A 9895-nucleotide genomic window follows, 5' to 3' on the forward strand; every position below is an offset into this window, starting at 1 on the left:
GCGTCACACTCATATCAGACTCATTTCAAAAATAAGTCAAAATGACCTAGTTAAAGGTTTGCCCAAGTTAAAAAATTTAGAAAATATAATATGTAATTCTCGTCAACAGGGTAAGCAAACCAAGTCAACCCACAAGTTAACCAACCTAAATAGAACTAATTCAATACTTGAGCTCCTACATTTAGACCTATTTGATTCACATGAAGCCAAGTCACTAAGCAAAAATCAATATTGCTTAGTTATAATTGATGATTACCCAAGATTTACTTGGATAAAATTTTTTAAAACAAAAGATGAAACTTATAATCTTTGAATATTTTTGCAAGTTAATTGAAAATGAAAAGGAAACTAAAATTAAAAGAATTAGAAGTAACCATGAATGGGAATTTGACAATCATAGGTTTAATGAATTTTGCCAATCAAATGTCTACAATCATGAATTTTCATGTCCTAGAATCCTCCTAACAAAATGGTCTAGTAGAATGAAAAAATAGAATACTACAAGAAGCTGCTAGAACTATGTTAAACGAATATAACCTAAATAATCAATATTGGGCCGAAGTAATAAATATGACATGTTACGTTCAAAATAGAATTCTAATCAATAAATTTCAAAATAAAACTCCATATGAAATATATTATAATAAAATCCCTAACTTAAATTATTTAAAGGTGTTTGGATGTAAAGGCCACATTCTAAACACTAAGAACTACTTAGAAAATTTTACATCAAAATCAACAACAGGAATCTTTTTAGGATACTCCACAACCAGTCGGGCTTACATAGTCTATAAAAAGATACCCTAAAAGTTAAAGAAACAACTAATGTGATTTGTGAAGAAGAAAATAACTTAACTAATTTAACAAATAAAAATATCAATCAAAATATAGAAAATATTAATATAAGAAACATAAAAGATGATGAAGAAATTCAAATTAAACCTAGAAAATCACAAGAACCAGTTGTTGATCCTGTCATAAAACCTTCAAGAGTAAGTTTGTAATACCCTGGTTATGACGACCCGCCTTCTACTGGCTAGGCTGTAAGGCCGGACCGTCACATTATGCTGTGCTAAGCTATATCCTTGACCATTACTAAGTCTAGGTGCGGAAAACTATATCAATTTAAAACCTTGCTAAGCTAATACAAGTTCTTGGTCCTACATGTGCTAAGGGATGCAATCTAAGGTATACATGGCATATCCTACATCCCCTATGGTCAAGAAGCTAAATTACAAGGTCTCTTGGTCGAAACCCAACTTCCCAATCGATCCAGATTGAACTCGATCGATTGCAAACTATTGGATCGATCCCTGGATCGATTCAGATCGCTACTGTGCTCGGGGTAATACTCTGGATCTATCGGCTGATCGATCCAGACTGGCCAATCGATCCAATGATCGATTCCAGTGCTCTCTGTTCGCGGGAGCGATTTCCTGATCGATCGAACGATCGATCCCTGAACTCTCTGTTTGCGACAGAATGCGACTGGATCGATCGGCTGATCGATCCAGAAGCTTACTGTTCACGGAACCAGGCTCCCAATCGATCCGCTGATAGATTGGGGTTTCTGATTTTGCAGCAAAGCTCTGATTTCTGCACTGTTTCATGCCAAACTCACCTACAAGAGTTCTATAATAGCTGGAAACATACCAATAACACATAACTAGGATTATGAGCATAAGTACTAACAATCTAAACCAGTCTTTCATTATTCGAGGCATTAAAATAACTAGAAATGCGGGAAATAACATTATATAAAAACTAAAGTCTTAGTTTGCTAATTTCTCCAAGATCTTTATTCCAGGTTCCATCCACACACATCTTCATCGCATTAACCTCTAGCCTCCGCTAATCCATCTTTCCTTTACCTTTATCTGCAGTATAAGGAAAAGAAGTATCTGTAAGCTTTCGCTTAGTAAGAAACCATCTACCTCACAAAAACATGCATACGATGAAATCATGCTTTTAAAACATGCTATTTGAAATATATATGTATACTGAACATGTAAAAGCATAGCATGGCATACAAACAACCAGTCATGGCAACAAGTGCTAACATAAGCTATCATGTTGTATCAATAGAAAACTAAACTGATACAAAAACTGAGCTGAGCTAATTCTAAACTAATACTAAAGCTGTACTGAATTCACATAACTATTTGTGAAGTTTTGAAAAACTATTTTCATAAATAGGTTAAAAATAATAATCATGCTGCTGTTTGGGCCCGGCAACTGTACTTGTTATGCGCACATCCCTAACTAGACCCGGGTTTGCAAGTCTCGAATTTAGTAGGGTTTACTAGGTTATCTAAACCTAGGGACGACTGTGGGAGTCCAACCCAATGGATATCACTGCTAAAAGTAAAATACTGAACAAAAGCTAATAATGCTTGTCTTGCTCTTACTAGGTTGTCTAAACCTAGAACTAGGTTGTCTGAACCTAGAGGCGACTGTGGGAGCCCACCTATTGGACATCTAGTCCTGTAAAAACTGAAGCAAGACTACTATACTATCTTAAATGTTTCTGTTACATTTAACTGAGCTGTTAAACTGTCTAAAACTATACTGGTTATTTTATCGAACACTTGGTGTACTTCATCTCTCCTCTCTATTAGGGAGATCACCTCTAGGCACCCGACAATGTTTAAAACCTCCAACAACAGGTAAAAACATGTCCGGCCCATCTAGAGATGCTCGACTAATCCCTAAATCTGTGAGGAGGGTTAAATACACCCTATATGTCGACCAAAAATCTGCATATAACAAATCTAAAGACACACAATCATACGAAAGCTACTTATACTACAGGTGAGGGGTTTCTTACCTCCTGCGCTAATTTTCTTACGAATCTAGTCGCTAGTTTTCCGGTGGAGACAATCTTCTCGACGATTCTCTTGCGTCTACTCATTCTTCTCGTGGAGAGAAGCGTCCTCGTGCTGGAGTCGTCGCCGGAAAGTGTTCGTAGAGCCTTTGGGATGGAACCCTAGCCTTTCCTTGGCTTTGGCGTGAAGAGAGGGTGCGGAAGAAAGGGGTTCGACGGTGAGGGTTTGGGAGAGGAAAAGTTACGAATAAAAATAAATAACTCCTCTCTTAATTGCCCTATTTATATTAAGTGGGTAATTCGGCCCAACTCGAATATAAATATAACTGATTCCCTTTCTTTTCAGCACGGCCCTACTGGGTTCTCCTGGTTACTCGAGTTCACCTTAAGTCATAGGACCCAATAGGTCTCGGGTTCAATTCCCGCTTAAGCTATTTTACATTTCTATTTATTTTTGCCACTTCCACTACTCTAAAAATTATGTAAAAATATCCTAAAATTCCAGAAAAATCATAGAATATTTCTAAAATAATTTTGAGAATTTTCGGGCATTACAATCCCCCATACCTTATAAAAAGTTCATCCTCGAACTTAGAATAACTCTGGGTACTTCTGTCTCATACTAGCTTTTGTCTCCCATGTTGCCTCTTCTGTGGTGTGATTTTGCCAAATAACTTTTACTAATGGTACCTGCTTGTTCCGCAATTTCTTAACTGCTCGGTCTATTAGCTGAGGTCTTCGCGGACTGGTACCGACTGGGGCTCAATCACCTGGGTGGCATCTGGGATATGCTTCTTCAGCATAGAGACATGAAATACATTATGGATGGCTGACATCTCCTGGGGTAGCTCTAGCTCATATGCTACCTTGCCAACTCTTCTAGTGATAAGGTATGGTCCCACATATCTGGGACTTAGTTTGCCCTTCTTCCCAAAATGCATTACCCCCCTTCATGGGAGCCACTCGGAGAAATACTGTATCTCCAACTGAAAACTCTAAGGGCCTGCGCCGTGTATCAGCATAGCTTTTCTGGAGGCTCTGCGCTGTCTCTATCCTCTGGCGGATCTGCTGTATAGCTGCTGTGGTATTTGCTACTAGATCTGTCTGAAGTTCTAGTTCTCTCTGTTCACCACTTTCATACCAGCAGATTGGAGATCTACACCTCCGCCCATAGAGAGCCTCGTAAGATGTCATACCAATAGTGGCCTGATAGCTATTGTTGTATGCAAATTCTGCTAAGCTCAGATATTTGCACCAACTTCCCTTAATGTCTAGGGCACATGCTCGCATCTGTCTGAGGATGGAAAGCATGCTAAATTTCAACTTAGTGCCCAAGAAGTGTGATGTGAATCGATTGTCTGAAATAATGGTCCGTGGGACTCCATGTAGTCTGACGATCTCCTTGAGATACAACTGAGCTAGCTGCTCCATGAAATAGGATATCCTGATAGCTAAGAAGTGGGCTGATTTAGTCAACCTATCGACTATTACCCAGATGGCATCGAAACCATTCGTGGTTCTGGGTAAGCCCACTATGAAATCCATAGAGATGTCTTCCCACTTCCATTCTGGAATCTGAATAGGCTGCAGAACTCCTCCTGGTCTCTGATGTTCTGCCTTGACCCTCTAACAGGTCACACAGGTGCTAACATATCTAGCGATGTCTCTTTTCATCCCGGGCCACCAAAAACATTTCTTTAGATCTTGGTACATCTTGGTGGAACCTGGATGCATCGCATAAGGAGTCCTGTGAGCCTCGTCTAAAATCTTCCTCTTTAGTTCCTCCTGATCTGGAACACAGAGTCTGTCACCGAAATATAATACCCCACTATCGGACACTCTGAATTCTCTACTTTTTGATTCTGCTAACCCTTGCTTGATTTTCTGAATTTCAGGATCCTGCTCCTGAGCTGTCTGAATGTCACCAAGCAGGTTAGATGCTAATGTCATAGTAGAGAGCTGTCCTACTATAAGTTCGAGACCAAAATCTATGATCTCTTTCTATAGGGGCGGTGACATGGCTGCTAGGGATAGTAAGGTAGCACTGGACTTTCTACTAAGTGTGTTTACCACCTTATTGGCCTTTCCTGGGTGGTAGAGGATGTCTATGTCATAATCTTTGAGCAGCTCAAGCCATCTACGCTGCCACATATTCAGATCCTTCTGAGTGAAGAAGTACTTCAGACTCTGATGATCTGTATACACTCTGCACTGAGCTCCATACAAGTAATGTCTCCAAATTTTGAGAGCGAACACTACTGCTGCAAGCTCAAGGTCATGAGTAGGGTAATTCTTCTCATATTCCTTGAGTTGTCTGGAGGCATAGGCGATCACCTTGCCATTTTGCATCAGTACTGCTCCTAGTCCCAATTTAGAGGCATCACTATAAATATCGAAGTTGTCTGTGTTTTCTGGTAGAGTCAAAATGGGAGCACTGGTCAATCTCCTCTTTAGCTCACTGAAGCTGTTCTCGTAGTCCTCTGTCCACTGAAATTTTCTGTTCTTTCTGGTAAGAGCTGTCAGTGGGGAGGCTATTCTAGAGAAGTCCTCCACAAACTTTCGGTAATAACCTGCTAGTCCCAAAAAGCTCCTGATATCACTGGCATTCTTGGGTCTTTTCCAGTTACTCACAGCTTCTATCTTATTGGGGTCTACCATGATACCATCCTTTGAGATGATGTGACCCAAGAAGGACACCTGATCTAACCAAAATTCACATTTCGTGAACTTGGCATACAGCTGGTTCTGCTGAAGGGTCTGCAATACTATTCTCAGGTGCTCTGCATGTTCTTCCTGAGTTCCTGAATAGATAAGGATGTTATCGATAAACACAATAACAAATCTATCTAGGTAGTCCCTGAATACTCGGTTCATGAGGTCCATGAAAGTAGCTGGAGCATTTGTCACGCCAAAGGGCATGACTACGAACTCGTAGTGTCCGTATCTAGTCCTGAATGATGTCTTGGGTATATCCCCTTCTTTAACTTTCACCTGATGATAACCTGATCTGAGGTCTATCTTAGAGAACACTACTTCTCCCTTTAGCTGATCGAACAGGTCATCTATTCTGGGAAGAGGATACATGTTTTTAATCGTGACTTGGTTCAGTGCTCTGTAATCTATACACAGGAGCATGCTCCCGTCCTTCTTCACGAACAATACAGCCGCTCCCCATGGTGAGTGACTAGGACGTATAAAGCCTTTGTCAAGTAGCTCCTGTAGTTGCTCATGAAGTTCCTTCAGTTCTGCTGGAGCCATGCGGTAAGGCGCTTTGGAGATAGGATTTGTACCGGGAATAAGTTCTATCTCGAATTCAATCTCCCTGTCTGGTGCTAGGCCTGGTAACTCCTCAGGGAAGACTGCTGGGTAGTCACATACAACTCGGACCCCTTCTAACTGTTGGTCCTTGTTCTGACTGGTATTGACTACATATGCTAGGAATCTCGTACATCCTGAATCCATTAATTTCTGTGCTTTTAGAGTTGAGTGAAACTTCTTGGCCCTTCTCTTAGGTTCTCCGACGTACTCAAACTGTACTTCTTCTTCTGGTTGGAATACGACTTTCTGTTTACGGCACTCTATAGAGGCATCATATCTGATCAGGAAGTCCATTCCAAGGATGACATCATAATCAGTCATATCTAGCACTATCAGATCACAAAAGAGTTCTCTGTCTGCTATAATGCCCGGCCAGTGCGTGGACACCATAATTTCTCCGAGGCAATGTCGCGACTCGAGTACCTCCGGGCATCGCTAACTTCTTTAAAAATCCTCGATATATAAGAATGGGTTGCCCCAAGATTTAATAAGACAGCTTGTACTTTGTCAAAATACTAATCGACTCAGAATAACTGCCGAGGCATTCGCCACGCCCTCTCGTTAAGGAGTAGATCCTCGCATTGGTCGAAGTTGGAGGGGCTTCTAGTCTGCCCTGCTGATGTGTGGACCATCTAAACCGGCCTAAGTTGGCTGGCCTCCATACCGTATCGGCCGTGGTTGAGGAAGACTTGTCTTGTTCGGCATTGCTTAGCTATATGCCCTTCCTGTCCACATTCAAAGCATCCTCGTGTGTCCTTGCGACAAACTCCGGGTGAAATTTCTCACAAGTAGCACATTTGGGATAACTAGGCTGCTTGGCTAGTCCTCCCTTTGTAACTCCCGGCTTTTGCGAGTTCCCTTTCCGCTAGAGCCGTGGCCCTATTGTTTCGAGCACTGAGCCTCCTTGCCCTTTGGGCTCGAGAGGACTTGCTTCACCGCTTGATATTGTTCTATTGCTCGGTGGTCGAGCACCGACTAGTTCTTCGTGGTTTGCCCATGAACGCCGCCACCACATTCATTGCTATTTCCTCGGCATCTTGAGCATCAACCTGACTCATTCTTTTTCTGTGCGACTAGTTCGGGGTATAGACAAGCTAGTCTATTGAATTTCTTCACGGCCTCAACTGATAGGTTGCCTGACGAAACTCTCTCGTCGTAGTGGAGGTTTGTGACCCGCATGTGAAAGAACTCCTCGAAGAATTCTTTCTCAAGTCAGCCCATGTCATCCGGTTCACTGGCGCTTTACCTTCTCCCACCACATACGTGCATCTCCTGCCAGCGAAGGAGGCGCACTTCACTTTTTCATGCTCTGGCCAGTCCGTAAGCTCCATCGTTTTGAACCGTGCTTGAGCATCCCATGGTTCATCGGTGCCCGAGTTCTCGGGCTTAACTCTCGCCATGGATCAGATAGACTTCTCTCTTTGCCTCTGCTGCAGGGCTGGACTAGTGGAACCTCTATAACTACTGGGGTTGCTATGTTTGGTTCCGGGGTGACAGTGGGAGTATTCTGCTGATTAGCCTTTAAGGTGGCTATCTCCTGTTGTTGTTCTACTAGCTGCTTCTGTAACTGAGCCACTACTGCAGTAAGGTCTGGAGGAGGCACTAAACTGCCTGCCTCATGCTGGGGCTCAGTAGCTGGTGCCCTTCTAGCTGGACATCCTTGTGCCATTTCTAAAGGAACAAAGGACGTATATAACTAAAGCATCATGTTTACATAGCTAATACTATCATGTTAGTTACTATCGCAGATAAGCATACTTTAGTTGTCTACAAATATGAAAGCCATAACATAACAAAGTGTGAGGTATTATTACTTGGAAGCTGCAGGTTCAATGTTGATGTGTGTGTAGGAAGTATGGAACTTTCTGCTCTGATACCGCTCTGTGACGACCCGCCTTCTACTGCTAGGCTGTAAGGCCGGACCGTCACATTATGCTGTGCTAAGCTATATACTTGACCATTACTAAGTCTAGGTGCGGAAACCTGTACCAATTTAAAACCTTGCTAAGCTAATACAAGTTCTTGGTCCTACATGTGCTAAGGGATGCAATCAAAGGTATACATGGCATATCCTACATCCCCTATGGTCAAGAAGCTGAATTACAAGGTCTCTTGGTTGAAACACAACTTCCCAATCGATCCAGATTGAACTCGATCGATTGCAAACTGTTGAATCGATCCCTGGATCGATTCAGATTGCTACTATGCTGGGGGTAATACTCTGGATCGATCAGCTGATCGATCCAGACTGGCCAATCGATCCAGTGATCGATTCCAGTGCTCTCTGTTCGCGGGAGCGATTTCCCGATCGATCGAATGATCGATCCCTGAACTCTCTGTTTGCGACAGAATGTGACTGGATCGATCGGTTAATCGATCCAGAAGCTTACTGTTCGCGGAACCAGGCTCCCAATCGATCCGCTGATCGATTGAGGGCCCCCAATCGATCCGCTGATCGATTGGGGTTTCTGATTTCGCAACAAAGCTCTGATTTCAGCATTGTTTCATGCCAAACTCACCTACAAGAGTTCTATAATAGCTAGAAACATACCAATAACACATAACTAGGATTATGAGCATAAGTACTAACAATCTAAACCAGTCTTTCATGATTCGAGGCATTAAAATAACTAGAAATGCGGGAAATAACATTATATAAAAACTAAAGTCTTAGTTTGCTAATTTCTCCAAGATTTTATTCCAGGTTCCTTCCACACACATCTTCATTGCATTAACCTCCAACCTCCGCTAATCCATCTTTCCTTTACCTTTATCTGCAGTATAAGGAAAAGAAGTATCTGTAAGCTTTCGCTTAGTAAGAAACCATCTACCTCACAAAAACATGCATACAATGAAATCATGCTTTTAAAACATGCTATTTGAAATATATATATAAATATATATATATATATATATATATATATATATATATATATATATATATATATATATATATATATGTATACTGAACATGTAAAAGCATAGCATGGCATACAAACAACCAGTCATGGCAACAAGTGCTAACATAAGCTATCATGTTGTATCAATAGAAAACTAAACTGATACAAAAACTAAGCTGAGCTAATTCTAAACTAATACTAAAGCTGTAAGGAATTCACATAACTATTTGTGAAGTTTTGAAAAACTATTTTCATAAATAGGTTAAAAATAATAATCATGCTGTTGTTTGGGCCCGGCAACTGTACTTGCTATACGCGCATCCCTAACAAGACCCGGGTTTGCAAGTCCTGAATTTAGTAGGGTTTACTAGGTTATCTAAACCTAGGGACGACGGTGGGAGTCCAACCCAATGGATATCTGATCCAGTAAAGTGTCACTACTAAAAGTAAAATACTGAACATAAGCTAATAATGCTTGTCTTGCTCTTACTAGGTTGTCTAAATCTAGAACTAAGTTGTCTGAACCTAGAGGCGACTGTGGGAGCCCACCCATTGGACATCTAGTCCTGTAAAAACTGAAGCAAGACTACTATACTATCTTAAATGTTTCTGTTGCATTTAACTGAGCTGTTAAACTGTCTAAAACTATACTGGTTATTTTATCGAACACTTGGTGTACTTCATCTCTCCTCTCTATTAGGGAGATCACCTCTAGGCACCCGACAACGTTTAAAACCTCCAACAACAGGGGAAAACATGTCCGGCCCATCTAGAGATGCTCGACTAATCCCTAAATCTGTGAGGGTTAAATACACCCTGTATGTCGACCAAAAATCTGCATATAACAAATCTA

This window comes from Zingiber officinale, chromosome 3B (genome assembly GCF_018446385.1).
Source record: "Zingiber officinale cultivar Zhangliang chromosome 3B, Zo_v1.1, whole genome shotgun sequence".
In the NCBI taxonomy this organism is placed as follows: Eukaryota; Viridiplantae; Streptophyta; class Magnoliopsida; order Zingiberales; family Zingiberaceae; genus Zingiber; species Zingiber officinale.